This window comes from Grus americana, chromosome 5, assembly GCF_028858705.1.
Source record: "Grus americana isolate bGruAme1 chromosome 5, bGruAme1.mat, whole genome shotgun sequence".
Classification (NCBI taxonomy): Eukaryota; Metazoa; Chordata; class Aves; order Gruiformes; family Gruidae; genus Grus; species Grus americana.
In genome coordinates, this window is record NC_072856.1 from 69,756,134 (window position 1) to 69,771,568 (window position 15,435).

General features: G+C 44.8%; 1 long non-coding RNA gene across 1 annotated transcript in view; it reads right to left on the reverse strand.

Moving 5' to 3' along the window:
- The window catches only part of LOC129207022 (uncharacterized), a 195,102-nt gene extending 179,965 nt beyond the window's left edge, over window positions 1-15,137 (reverse strand). Inside the window, exon 1 of the long non-coding RNA XR_008577349.1 lies at window positions 15,001-15,137. This is a non-coding gene — a long non-coding RNA (uncharacterized LOC129207022). The remainder of the gene's footprint in view (window positions 1-15,000) is intronic.
- Between the last annotated feature and the right edge of the window lie 298 nt (window positions 15,138-15,435).

The window sequence follows — 15,435 nt, forward strand, 5'->3', positions numbered from 1 at the left end:
GCAATCCCAAGCACAACTCCAGGCTGGGCAGAGAATGGATGGAGAGCAGCCCTGAGGAGAAGGACTTGGCGTGTTGGGGGACGAGAAGCTCAACATGAGCCAGCAATGTGTGCTGGCAGCCCAGAAAGCCACCCGTGTCCTGGGCTGCGTGTCCAGCAGCGTGACCAGCAGGTTGAGGGAGGGGATTCTGCCCCTCTGCTCTGCTCTGGGGAGACCCCCCTGCAGTGCTGCGTCCAGCTCTGGGGTCCCCAGGACAAGGAGGACATGGAGCTGTTGGAGAGAGTCCAGAGGAGGATGAGATCAGAAAGCATTCCACAAAGATGCTGAGCCCTCCCACAAGCCAATGGCTCCAACTGAAACTAATTTCTATGACCTACATGACAGTAAAATGCAGACTGCATAGCCAAAATACTTCTCTATTGTCTCAGGGTCAGTGAGCGCAGGTATAACCAGCTGCAGAGCAGCATGGAGAGGAGGCATGGCTTTCAAAACTGAAGACAAGCTTGGCTTAGCTGTGCACCACACCACACATTTTCCTGAACCCTCACCAATGCTTTTGTTTCTACGAATCACAGATAGGTGGATGGGGGGGTATCATATTTAAATGCTAAACTTTGTAGGCATTGTGACTAGCTATGTTGTTCGCAGAAGTACCTTTTAGGCAGAGGTGTGTGCTGGCCAGACCCCTGCTCCAGAGCCGGGTGAAGCACAGAAGGCAGCTCCTGCCACCTCGTGGAGGCAAGCCCTTTGCCCAATGCTCCAGCATGGCACATCGAACCAGCTTTAACCAAACGCTCTGCTTTTCCTTCCTCAGTACCTTCTCTCTGGAAATGCTTGGCAGTCTAGCCTCTCTACCTGGATGCAGAAGAAAATATTCTCTCAGATGAGGAATCCCCCAGCAGTGCATGTCCCACGTATGGCACCAGGAGGAATGCAGGATCCGTGTACGGATTTTGTGAGACTTCGCACAGCCCAGTGAGGCTTGAAAGGAAATACTTGGCATTTAGTGGCTGATCCCTAGAACTTAGCTATTTTTGCCTCTACACCTAAGATAGTGGGACCGTTTATGACAAAATCCAATTTTGAAAGGTTTTATGAAGTAGATAATCTCTGAGTAATAAAATATTTTAAAGACTCTTCTTATACCTTACTTATGCAAAATGTTACAAAGGTCAAAGAAACTGACATTTCTTCTACATCGCTCAAATCATCTTTGTAAAACAAATTATGGAGTAGCTCCTTTTAGAGTTTAAAACCAGTATCTTGATAATGTTTGAATAACAGCACTAATTTTCTTTTAATCTTTTTTTTAAATATGCTTAGCCAAATTAGCATACTAGCAGCTTAATACTGTAGCTGAAGACATTTAGATCATTAATAGGATCTCAACACACCAAATAAAACTGGATCAGAGTCCATAGTGGATATTTTTCTATCATGGCAATGAATAGACCTTGGAAATTTTAATTAGCACACTTAACAAAAGAAATTTTAGGCTTTATGTGTTTTTGCTCCTTCTGTAAGAAGTTGCAAATCAGCTCTGGTCAGCCACACTACCATATATCTGCCTCCTGAGTCTGCTCCTAGGCCACTAAACAGAGCTCTTGGAGTTTAGCATGTGCTGAATGATGGCACATACATCTTCACAGGAAAGTAAACATTCCCTGTTCCTGCTTTCTTCTTTCTGTATTCCCTGTCTGGTGCTCAATGACACCTGAGCAAAAATCCACTCGTCCCCCAGGACCTCCCTGCTGTCTGGGGCAGCCGTCTGTTGGCACCCCACTGGTTCTGCCCTTGGCCCTCATTTACCTCATTCAGAACCCCAAATTCAGCCTCCATGTCTGTGCTGCTGGCTTGCAGATCAGATGGTAGACGGGCAACTACCTAATACAAGGACAAATGCATCAGAGGTGGGTGTTTTATCTGGTCACTCTTCTTTTGCCTCCAACCTTGAGTTGCCTATTCTCCATCAACTGTGACTGAGCCAATGAAACCAAAAGTCTCTGGCCAGGAGTACGGGGTGAGCAAGGGAAGGGCCAGCGACACAGCTGTAGAGATGCAGCACACCAGTACATCTTGTTTCTTTATGAATCCAGCCAAAACCCTTCTATCTACACCACGGGGAAGCTGAAAGCACTGCTCAGCCCCTGACCAACACTGCCTCGCAACTTTCCTCAGTTCCGTCCCACCCGCCTACTGTCTCCTGCCCTATACATACATGGTTTACGTGCCTCTAGAGCACTTCCATACAGCACCTGGCATAAGCAGTCCTGACCCGTGACTGTATGTTATAAACAGAATTATAAAAATAAAACAAGTGTGCTCTAGCATTTCTGAGGAGGCATTCTCTCTTAACCCTGGTTTGCTGAGCAGGTGTCCTGAAACAAGAGTATTTACAGTTTTATAGCTCTTTCGCTATCTGTCATGTAATCACAGCTTTCACGAGTACTCCTCTAGAGGTCACATTTGCTCCTCTATCAGTATTCCTGTGATGATCCACCTGAGAAAACTAGTGAAGTGACATACACCCCGCAAGTAACACCAAGAAGTACAACAACCTGGTAAAAGCAATTTCAAGGCTAAGGCAGAAACAGGTTTCTTATCTCAGTGTGACCCTGCCATCCAATCAGTCTGTGCTACCGCTTGGCTCTGACATTCACGACATGGCATTCCTGCTGGAGCAAGCCAAGGCCAGTAACGCGGCTGTAAATGCTCCAGCCAGCAGGCACCCTGTTGGGCACACGCAGGGAGGAATTCACTTTGTCTGACTCCAGCCATCTGCAGCGCAGACTTCTGCACCTGCATTGATCATCTCTACATACCTGGTAGAAAGAAACGGGCATTCAGGTATCTGCCTTCACATGGCTTCACGGGCTGCTCTGCCTCTCCTTGACTACAGAGGAAACCCAGGGAAAGAGGCTCAGTGGGTGTCTCGCTGACTTCTGCCTGCAGGGACAGCCACAGCCTTAGAAAACTCATGCCCTTAAGAGACAAAAGATACAGGTGACAAAAAAGGGGGAAGGGAAAGGAAGAGGGAGGAACCCCCTTTAACGTGAGCTGTGGAGGCTTGCACTTGCCTGGGAAAGGGAACAAAGGTTTGTAAAAGGAAGTGCTGATGGGAAACGTGTGAAAGGGTGAAACACTGAAGCAACCCACGCAGAAGTTATCAGTAGACAAAGGAACATGCTATGGCCATTGAACCAAACACAGAAATATAACCCTGATACCACAGTGAAACTGCTCTGTTAGAAGTTAGATCCCACTGGTGGGCAAATCAGGGAAGCAGAGGCCATTCCATGCACCACAAGTTCCCTCTGACCTCTGAAAAATACGAGCAGGAATTAGGAAGGGAAAAGGGTAGAGAACACCCAGCTGAAAGGCACTGAGAAGAGGAGCAAGGTCTGTGTCATTAGGGAACAGACAGATGCAGCTCTCTGACCTTTGCTAGGCACCACAGAGGGACCACGCAGGGACACATAGGTCCTCTTTCACCTTCCCTTCTGCACGCCCCGCTCCCACACACCCCATCACCTTCTTCCTGCTCTTTCAGCTCTTCTCTTGGTCCTGAGCCCAGCTGCACTATGCAACATTAACAGAACATGGCAAGAGAGCACAATCAGCTCTGGTCAGCCTGGGATCTCTTGTGCTAGAGAAGCAGCTAACCACAGGCATGTCCCAAGTCATGGAAATGAGAGAGCCTCAAGCACCGGCTGGCATGGCTGACAACTGCAGGCCCAGAGCACTCAGCTCTGTTGCCCTGCTTCCTGACGGTATCTTCAGAAAGCAGTAATTCTTTTTATCCTCTCTTTTTATTCGTTTGTAAGTGCTTGTTTCATCACAGCCCTGTAAGGTAATTATCACTGGAAATATAGAATTAAACAGAACCAACCCCATCTTTCCTGCTAAGAGTCAGCTTAATAGAGGAAATGGCTTCTACAATATCCTTGCTCAGAGGCATGAGGAGTAATTTGGTGTATCTGACGGCTGACTGCACTTCTGTTCCAATCTGTTTGCAAGGTACTCTGTCTGGTCCAGTCCTTTTTTCTGTATCTCAGTCACATCCCAGCTCTCCTCCATTTCTTCAAGTCTTCGCTCTAGTGACAAAGAAGGACAGTATTTCAAAATCCTGAGCTGTGTGTCTGATGCATAACCTGTGGATGTACGAGACAATCGCAGTGCTCGCTGTGCCACTTAGCCACTCTTCAGTGCCTGCACTTTGCCTCTTTTCCTTTCTGCTCAGCGTTGTGGGTTTTGTTCCTGGTCAGCCCTTCTGGCTCCTTGTCTTGGCATTTACCTTAAATCAGAGGTTCTTCAATCTCCTGACATTCATGCTTCTGCCTTTGATTCAACATGCCTTTGGCTCCTCCAGCTTCTTCTTGCTCAGACGTCTGGTCCCAATTTTGCCCTTGGCTACCTTTGGCCTCTGGTTTCAAACCTCTTCCTGCTCAGCCCCTAATCTTTGATCCCAACTGCCCAGAGCTCAGCTGGTGATCCCTATCAGGCCTCGCACTTCCTCCCCAGGGTTGCAGGGTACCTCAGTGGCATTATGGAACCAGTAAGCTAACCCCGGCCTGTCCTCCACGATGTCTTCCAGGAAAGCATGGCTCTGTTCTGTTTCTAGTTTTCCTTTGAGCTTTCCAAAAAGGATAACAAATACACCACCAAATGACAGGGAAACAGTACAGGAACTTTAAAAAAAAAATAAAAATGAACAGGGGCTATTAGATATCCTCTACTCGAGCTTGTGGAAAGCATTTGACACTGTCCTGCATGACATCCTTGTCTCTACATTGGAGAGACATGGATTTGACTGATGGACCACTGGGTGGATAAGGAATTGCCTGGATGGTCACACTCAAAGAGTTGTGGTCAATGGCATGATGTCCAAGTGGAGATCAGTGACGAGTGGTGTTCCTCAGGGCTCGGTGTTGGGACCGGCGATATTTAACATCTCCATCAGTGACATGGACAGTGGGATTGAGTGCACCCTCAGCAAGTTGCCGATGACACCAAGCTGTGTGGTGGGTCAACACGCTGGAGGGAAGGGATGCCATCCAGAGGGACCTGGACAGGCTGGAGAGGTGGGACCATGCCAACTGCATGGAGTTCAACAAGGCCAAAAACAAGGTCCACATGTGGGTCAGGGAAATCCCAAGCGCAACTCCAGGCTGGGCAGAGAACGGATGGAGAGCAGCCCTGAGGAGAAGGACTTGGCGTGTTGGGGGACGAGAAGCTCAACATGAGCCAGCAATGTGCGCTGGCAGCCCAGAAAGCCACCCGTGTCCTGGGCTGCGTGTCCAGCAGCGTGACCAGCAGGTCGAGGGAGGGGATTCTGCCCCTCTGCTCCGCTCTGGGGAGACCCCCCTGCAGTGCTGCGTCCAGCTCGGGGGTCCCCAGGACAAGAAGGACATGGAGCTGTTGGAGCGAGGCCAGAGGGGGCCACGGAGATGATGCGAGGGCTGGAGCACCTCTGCGATGGAGACCTCAGGCTGAGAGAGTTGGGCTGGTTCAGCCTGGAGAAGAGAAGGCTGCGGGGAGACCTTCGAGCCCCTTCCAGTCCCTGCAGGGGCTCCAGGAAAGCTGGAGAGGGGCTGGTGCCAAGGGCAGGGAGTGACAGGCCAAGGGGAATGGCCTGAAGCTGCAGGAGGGGAGATGGAGATGGGATGTGAGGCAGAAATCCTTCCCTGTGAGGGTGCTGAGGCCCTGGCACAGGGTGCCCAGAGAAGCTGTGGCTGCCCCTGGCTCCCTGGCAGTGTTCAAGGCCAGGTTGGATGGGGCTTTGGGCAACCTGGGCTAGTGGAGGGTGTCCCTGCCCATGGCAGGGGGTTGGAACTCGATGGGCTTTGAGGTCCCTTCCCTCTAAAACCATTCTGTGATTCTATTAAGAGACTCTCATTAAAGAGCAGATTGCTCACTGAAATAACAATGAAAAGGATGTGAACGGATACTAAAGGAGATGGACCTGGCAGTGCAATAGGTGATATTGATATGCCAAGCAGAAGTATGAACAGGAACAAAAATAAAAGCCCTAGACAAAAGCACAAGGCACAAGGCTCTGCACAACATTGCTAAATCAGCAGGAGAAGATTTCACAGAAATCCAATTAGCGAGACCAGAAGCAGGAAGAGCAAGGCCAGAATGGGAATCAGCACATGAAACAGCCAGCATGAAGATGGAATGTAATAAACACGTCCAACCGCAATGTGAAATACAGGCAAGCAAAAGGAAAGCATGCATGTTAAGGACAGAACTGATTGGTTACTCCTAAAGAGGAAAAAATGCTCTGAAATGCTTAAAACAAGGAAGCCGGCAACAGCAGCAGCGGCACAGAGGCGAGTGAGCTGTGCAAGGCGTATATCACACCAGCCTATCGTCTAGCCCATTACAATTGCAGAGACTGAAACAAAGGTCTTGGGATAACTTTAGCAGCAAATGAATTCTTGTGCAGTCCAAGAGCATTCCTCAGAGCTCCTGACAATTTCCCCTTGTCTGAAGGAGCTCGACCTGCTCCAGATCTTTCATCAATCCCGGCCTCTCTTCAAGCTCCCCGTGGCAGATAATCCTATGCCATCCTCACTGTCCTACAGGCTTCTCTCACACGCGCCAGAAGACCTAGATTTATTTCATGTATTACTTAGCTAACCAATTGTGTTGCTTCCACACATCTTTCCTCCAGAAGCCAGTTCTAGTAGTCAAAGGCAGGGATGCAAAATGACACCCACACCTCCTAGGCCAGATCCTATCTTACAGGAGTGGTACAATCACGAAAACAACAAATCTCCTTACACGAATAACAGACCTTTGCTAACCACACAGCGAGATGGATTCCTAACGGGCACTAATTAATATCACCTTCTTAGCTCTTGTTGACATTGTTTCCAGCACCTCCAGAATTGGACCAGTAGTTTTAAATCTGGTGGTTGTTTTTGAAAAAAAGAGCAAAGCACCACTTCAATCAGCTAGTCCAATAGCTCCATCCATCTTTCCTGAAGGGTTTAGAACAGAAGCACATTTCTGAAAGTCTTATTTTATTTTTTTTAAAAGTAAATCCAAATGGTCTGGTGGTACGGTCAAAAGATCACAAACATTGTCAGCATTCCATCTAGAAAGTCTTCTGAGAAGGCAGTGTAAAACCAGATGCACTTCTTTCTTTTCTGTTATTAATTTCATCATGTGCACCCACTGCAGAATATTCTGAAGAACAACATGTTAGTACATTGGTTAACACAGTCTATGTCATTCAAGCTTTCAGTCCATTATTTGCCTGAATATCTCTTCAGTCATGAATAAAGCTTGAATAAAGGGCAAATCTTCCACAGCAAAACAAATTAGTTTCACTAACACATTTGCATTTGAACCAAAATTACTAAATAAGCATGAAGAAGATGAATGCAAATGAATTCATTGTTAATAAGATGAGAGCAAAATTCACGCACCCAATATTAAATTCCATACATCCACTGCTGAATAGTACTGCCTGCAAAGTCCTCTTATGGTGTCTGCCTAGTTATTTACAGCTGTCAAAACTTCACACGAGTTTCACTTAGCATAAGACGACACACACTGCTCTTAAATGAATGCAACGGCTCTATTAAAATGGTGTTCCTACAGTCATCTCACTTGCTATTTTATATGAAACAGAAAAAGGCTAAAATAGGCATATGGTGACATGCTGCAGCAAGACAGCAGACTGGTAACAAGCAGAACAAGGTTGGCTTCCAGTGTGGTCTCTACTTGTCAAAAGATCTGGTTTGATGAAAAGCCTGACAGGTACTCCAGCCATGGAGGGGAGGCCTGAAGGACCAAGGTGAAAAGCACTGGTGGGGGCATTCAGGGTCTGATGGGAAAGTGAACGGTGTCAAGCCCTCACGGTGTCACAGACCCTGATGCAAAGCCATTACCTTTCACGGCACTTGTCTATCCCAGATCTGACTTTGGAGAACAACATTCAAGTCTCATTTCAAAGTAAACCTGTCAATTAGAATGACATTTTCCGAAGAAATACATGGGCCGAAGAAAGTTCTTTAAAAAATTCTCTTCATATCGGCTCCCCTTCTCACTGTTTGAATTTTAGAGTTAGGTACAATTCTATACGGCCACAGTATTTAACTGAAATCATGAGTAATTACACTTAGGAGGAACACCGTCATACAGCCTTGGCTTATTATCAATGTGAGATCACAGTTCTAGATTCCTTTGCTTAGAAGCTGTTTTCAGGAGTCAGCATTGCATGGAACAGACCTGCTATACATGCAAATCTCATTTACTATCCATAAAGTGCATTAGAAGAATGAATCATTGTGAAAATGTAACAATGAGAAAGAAACAGTAAGAATTAAGCGGTTATTGGAAACTCTGAATTTTAATGATAGAATATTTTTTAAGAGTGAGAAAAGAACTAGAAAAGCAGTAGAGAAAACAACCAGGACTGCAAAGGAAGGTACATCAAGTTTTGTTTAGGACTAAACCACAGGGAGGACTTAGAGGAAACATTAAGATATGGTATAGCTGAATTCTGGTGGAGGGAAGGGGACAAGCAGAGAAGGACTGGAAAACTCCCAGGTAAGAAAAGGTTTCTGCACAGAACATGAAGCTTAAGCCAAGAACTTTCCTGCATGCACAGCTTTACAGAGGCTTACTATACCGAGTACGCAGGTGCACGCACAAGTTACTCCAGGGTAAGCACAACTGAATTTACACGCAGTAGCTGCTCCACAGAACTGCCTCTGCATATCCTGACCCGGCTCCCTTGACACAAAAGGAACTATCATTTTTCCACTCAATATGAACATGGGTTTGGGAAGCAAACTGTTCACAGTGATTTGATGTGCCAGTTTTTAAAAAAATGTTAGTACCTGCTCATAAATCCAGTGCTTTTCCAAGCAAACAAATTCCAAGATTCTATGAAACAATACCCAGATCTCTCAAACGTAACAAGTATTGTACTCCTGGCTAAGGAAAATCTCAAAGGTACATCGGGAATCACAGATCAACAAACCTGATTTACGCATAAACTATTTCTGATTTGGGAAAGTCACCCAGCTTATTTTGATAAGAAATATGCATTACAACCTCTGCAAACAAAATCATCCCTCAGTCACACATCAGGATGAATAAGACACCAGAGACAAAACTGGCTCCAAAGTTTTATCCTGAATCCCTAGAGGCTTCTGAAAATCTCTTTACAAAGAGCAATTAAGGAACCACAGTTATCAGAGGTAGTAAGCAGTTCTTGTATTAAAAGGTAGGTCCAGATTCAAAACACATTAGTCAGTTTTCATGATGTCATATGCTTGAAGAGTGACATTTCATTTCATTTATTCATTAATTTCATTTAATTACTTTTCTGATATCCCTAAACCACAGCCTGCTTTCCCACTCCCTCTTTCCTCCCCCCTGAAAATATAGGTAATATTACACCATTCAGAAGAGGCAAAAGAATTAAAATAAAATAACTCAAAACCTGATGGCAGCAACCCATTGTCACCTACAGAAGAGTGTGGTGGTGTTTTGTCAGTGACAGCAGTGCTTTCACTCAGGAGTGTTTGTATAGAAAACCAGTATTTGTTTACTGCTCAAGCTGGCAGACAGACTCACAAAAGACACTTCAGCTTGTTTTGTTTATAAACCACCCGCTGCTGTGAATAGCTATTCAGTTATCATTTGTTTCTACACCACCTTCATCCTAATGGAATATCAGCCGAATGTTTCGGAAAATCAATACACATATTTGAAAACTGGTTAATTCCAAACTGTGCTAGATTAAACTTAACAAAACAAAACCAACCAAAAACTTACTAGACATTTTGCAAGCAATTGCACGCAAATCAAATTGTTCTGATATGAAAGTTTGGAATGTGTTCTTAAATCTGGTTCCTGTGTGCAGTAATGCCCAGCCGGCCTGTGCAGAAGCCCCGTTCTAGCCCGGCTGAAGACGATCCTGCCAAAGGTCTGCCACCGGAAAGCACGGCACTACGAGCTGCCTGAAGCAGCAGTGTGCTACCGGAAGCTGTTGTTCCTTCCTACGCTTCCTTCAAGACAACAGTAGTGTTACGCACATTCACACAAATAAATTCACTGTGTTGGAGAGCATTAAAGAGATCACAAACTTGTATGACAGAGTCCCCACACCAGCGTAGAGCCTACTCGCATCTAAGATTTAATTCTTTCGGTTTTGGAAGGTTCTTCAGAATTTGTTCAAAGGCATTCTCTGAGCCTGACAGGCACTCTATTGGGTGGACAGCAATGACGTGCTGATGAAGAAACAGTAAAGGAAACACTCTGTCAGACAGCTATAACCTCGCCACTTCGAGACTAATATACAAAGTAGAAGTGCTGGGATAGCAAGTGGTATTACTCTTGCACTGAAGGATGAGGAGGAAACGAAAAAAAGAAACCAAGGTATTTCCCAAAAGGCCTCTCCTGTCCAACAGCACAAGTTCCACCAGAGTTCTTGGGGTGGTCATGTTCTCATCAGTGTCTGACACTTAGAGCAAGGGCAAGTAAAGAAGCCCATCAGTGGGCGCACTTCAATTCATCAACATAATTTAACTGAAACTTCAAATCTGATCTAACTTCATCAATTCATAGCACAGCCTTTATCTAGGAAGTCTGACCAATACTCAAACTAACTGACTGTTAGCGCGTGGCATAGAGAGGATACAGGTATAGCTAGGGGTTCAGGAACTAGAAATATTTTTAAAATTGTTCAATAAAACTTTAAATCCTAAACAAAAGATAAATGCTACAAAATCATCCCCAGAGACCTCTCTCCAGTTGCAGGCTTTAGACTTGATCCAACTTGAGACACTTTACTGGTGTCCCACTCAACCAGAGAGGTTCACGTCTCTGAAAATTAAAACCTGTCACAGTTCTCACACCCAAGGACAAGAACAACTAAGAATCAACTGATGCTTTTGCAAGCCTTGGACAACAATCATTCTGTTTGTCTGAAATATGCCCTGCAGCAGAGCTTCACGCTGCTCCACTTTGATGCCTGTGAAGTTTGACTGAGCAAACCCTCAGCCTGAGAGTCACGGTCCACGTGCGAAAAGTTGCGTAAATGTTGTGTTTGGAGTACTCCACGGATTTATACCCTTCCTTTTAATGTTATGAGTGGTTAAACTTATGCTTAACTATCCTGACTAGTCTCATTAATTTATGAGTTCTGGCTGGTGTTGAGAAGAGCAGCTGGTAAATGAGTTTTGTGGAAAGTCAGCTCAGAACACAAAGCTCTTTTTGTCTGGGAGAGAAGGCAGAAGAAGTTCCCTATCTTTGGAAAATGGGGTACAAAATACTGTAGACATTTCTTCCACTGGAGAGCTCGCACAGACGTGAGCAAGTCTGATCGATCCAAAGACATTCAAGAACCACAACAGCAAGTGGGGGGAACGCTTCTTTCAGCCAGATTATGCGTGTTTTCAAGCGTTGCTCCTGGAGGTCTTTGAGCATTTGAAACGCTTCAGACAATGGCTCAGGCTGGGGGGAATCCTCAGTCACAGCAGGCTAGGAAAAACGTGCCGCCATCTGCCTCCTCTGCTTCAGGCAGACTCTCTGCGCTGAGAGTGATGTCCTTTCTGGGCTGGGCACTGGCAGTCCTTAGCCACTGCAGGACTCGGTGCTCTTCGGCCACAAAAGGTATTTTCCAAGACAGCGGGCAGCAAGGCACAAGCTTTTTCTACAGGAAGACGGAATCCAATTATCACCATTCAAATTTCTATTGCTTCTCTAATGTAATTAAAAACATACCTGTCTCCAAAATTTCCATTAAGGTCATCACAATGAGATGACCACGCTCAGCCATCTCTGTTGACTCCAGCAGGTCTCAAGTATTTGGGACTTTCAATAATCAGCCTCAGAAAACTGAATATTCTCTCTAAGAGTCTGCCATGAAAATGTTGCTTTAGGACATTTGCTGAGCTCTGTCAGAAGCAGGTGGGAGGCAGCACGAAGTTCTCCCAGGGAATACTTGCCTACCTAACTACGAGATCATTTTTGTCTTTGGGACTCTGACTGCTCATTCACTGAACACCTTCCGCCTCTCTGGAAACTGAGGCAAGCTTAGGTAAAGATTCCACAGCTAATAGCTGTACTGTAACAGATTCATTCAACTGCCCCAAGGCCATCCCACACACCAAACAGGAAAGTAAAACATAGGCTAGAGATCTGACATGCAATAAGGTCCACCAGCAATTTGCAGCAGGAAAAGGTTTAATTAGGTTTAATGAAGATTATTCCTTATTTCTGGATTATAAAGCCAATAATAAACCATCCTATATATACCTGTACGTATACATATATGAAATAAATTTGAGTATTTGCTTCTGCCTGCCCCCCCAGACAAAGGAAGCAGTATGGGTTTTTTTCAGCCATACAATCAATTAAGAGCTCAAAATTCTGAATGAAGGATAAACTGAATGATAAAAAAACTATGGAAAATTAAGACAATAATTATTTTTCCTCCCAGAATTGGGAGCATGCTTTTCATTAAAAAATGGGCAAAACACAGTAAGGGTATTGCCAGTAAGTTATACAACAGTTAGCTAGGCAGACGTGTAGATATGACCAACATAATTAGTAAGCTACCAGAAAAATAGCTCCAGAAAGGAAAGGAGCAATAAAAGACTAAGCTTCTTTCACAATAACTATAGGAAAACAGAATGGAAACCCTGAGGGCAAGACAACATTTCTTTAATTATCAACAGTAATCTATCTTGGCTAAATAGAATACAGTAAAAGATATTTCAATTTTAAACAAGCTCCCTCCCTTTGTTCTATTTCGCCCACTGGAATCTTGTTTTGGGAACACAGGACATTTGGCATTCTCTCATGGGTGCCACAGATGACAAAGGACGAACAGAATCTGTTTGTCCCCTTGGTCTTCCATTCATTAGGCACCTCTCCAGGACAAAAACATTATCCAGAAGAGCAATTGCCAGACTGCAATAAGGTAAAACCACTCAGGGGACTCCAGACACTTATTCTTATGCCTCTCTACATATTATATGTATATGTAATATGCAGGATTGCTTCACTGACAGTACCTGTTAAAAGGATCCACCACAAAAAAGAAAAAACCTTAATTATTTCCATGAAAAAAACATGAAAAAGCATGAACCCTCAGCATACAAGGATGGGTTTTTTCAGTGTAACCACACACTACAGATCTGGCTCTGAGGTTACTGGACTTTACATGCAATCTACAACACAGACTATTTGGCTTGTATTTTTGCAGCTGCTGCCAAAAGAGCTTATAGGAGACCAGTCAGGAGAATGACATTTTAGATTTTTTCAGGCACGCTTGACATTTCTTTCCATGATTGTGGTGGTTGGTGAATCAGCTCCTTGGGGTCCACAGCAAGCAGCTAACAGCAGCAGGTCTATCGGCTGCACACTCTACCTAAGGCACTGCTTAGAGCCACGTAAACTTAAGTTCAGTGGCATGGATTACATCTCCACTGGAAATTAGAGACAGAAAGTCTGAAAAAATATCTTGGAAATCCCTTTACAATGCAATCCCTTTTTCCAGGGAGGCTTTTATTGGCATCAGCAGTCTGCCCAAAGAGAACTGTCGAGTCAGGGTGCCAATTTTCAGATCTGTCCTTGTAATTGCTGAGGTTGAAATAGATGCATTCGAATTAGTAAAATATATGTCTCCTTCCAAGCCCACAGCACAAAGACCTGACAGGCTATCAAGCAGCTGCCACTTGGAGGTGTGGCCTTGAGCTAAAGAACTTGTGCTTTTTGCCTCCAGATGCATCTGCTCCCCTGCAGAATAAGTTCTCCTGTGTACGCAGCTGCTGCTACACGCAGTACCTGAACTCACCACTCAACGAAACCCAAAGGCATTCTTTTTACCTTAACAGCTTTCTGTACTTAGTCCGGATTATTCTTTCTTCTCTATACAATCAACTTGCTCTCTCCTTTATGGAACAAGGATCAGGAAACAAGCTTAAAAATTATTCAAGAAATGCAATTTAGGAAGCTCCAGTGGTGTCTCATAAGAGGTACAAAAGGGGAATTGCTTTGCCCTGTTAAGGAAGTTTATAATAAGTTGGGCATCTACAACTATCTAAACTATACCCTCAAATCTCAGAAACCTACCTTTTACTAGAAAGAACGAACTACCACTCACTCAACTTTCTGTGGATCCTACTTTTTCTTTTTTTCTGCAAGGAAGAAAAAGGATGATGCTTCTGGAAATAACTGGAGCAAAACAAATTTTCTTGGATTACTTAGGCAAAAGCTGATCTGATAAGTATTTAGGAAAGTATGGTAGCCATAAGATACTATTGGAGTAAGGAATAAATTGTGGGTTGAACATGGTTTTTTGCTTTTGAAGAGGAGCTGAACCATTACAGTGCAATACTCACTGTTAGAAACTGATGTATTAAAGTGTATTAAACACGTTGCTGTACTGCTGTCAGTTTACCAGGGCTGTGCTAGCCAGCCTGAGTCCATGTCAGCTGTATGGACAGTCACTTGTGCACAAACCACAACCAGACAACTAACGGAAAACATACAAATAGCCTTTTCTTGCCATTCCTGCTGCGACTTTTTCACGCTCTTCTTTCATTTTCCCCACTGCCCTCCCACCAATGGTGCTACCAGCCCCATTACTTTCCTCCAAGCCCCCAGCTGCACAGACTGCTGCAGAAGGCATGGCGCAGGGAGACAGGGCCAGCAGTGGACGCCAGAGGAGCTATTCCAGCTTGCAGAGATCCCTGCTGTGACTACACGCCTTCCGAAACACTCGCTCTTGGCCTCCAAGTATCCATACATCACTGCAAAACAGGCAGCACTTGCCCAGCTTATTCACTTACAGATCTTAATCTCTGTAGCAGATATTCTTTCTCTCCTTTAACTGGAGGAGCAGCTCAGCAGCACGTGAAACCCTTACCAAGGGGCTCCAAGGCTTTATAACCTATTCTCGCAAAACACGCTTCTCACCGAACTATTTTCTCTCCAGCTTGTGACCCCACTCCCCAGCAACAAACCTACCTTTGATTCTTAACACGGACAACTGTGTACCTGGATTTTTCTCCTCTGCATGTGAATTCTTAGAAATTTTGGATACCAGCAAGTACAGGATCATTGTCCGCTATATAATCTGAGCCACGAGTTAGCATATGCATTTCCTGTAAGAAGCCCAAAGACTTTAATTACAAAAAAATTAAGTCATAAAATACAAAATAGAACCACAAAATATCCAGCATAGCTACTTTTTTTTTAAATGCAGCTATTCTTTATTAATAGGCATTTGGTCAATTACAGTAAACACCGAGGTCATTTCTTACCCAACACTGAATTTCTAAGACTACCTACTAGGATTAACCTAAACATCAGGCACACCTGACTCCTCATGCTCCTCACCGTGCCTCTCAGTAGCTGGGAGAGCCAGGCTGCTGGGTAAAGCTGTTCATTCCCATTACATGT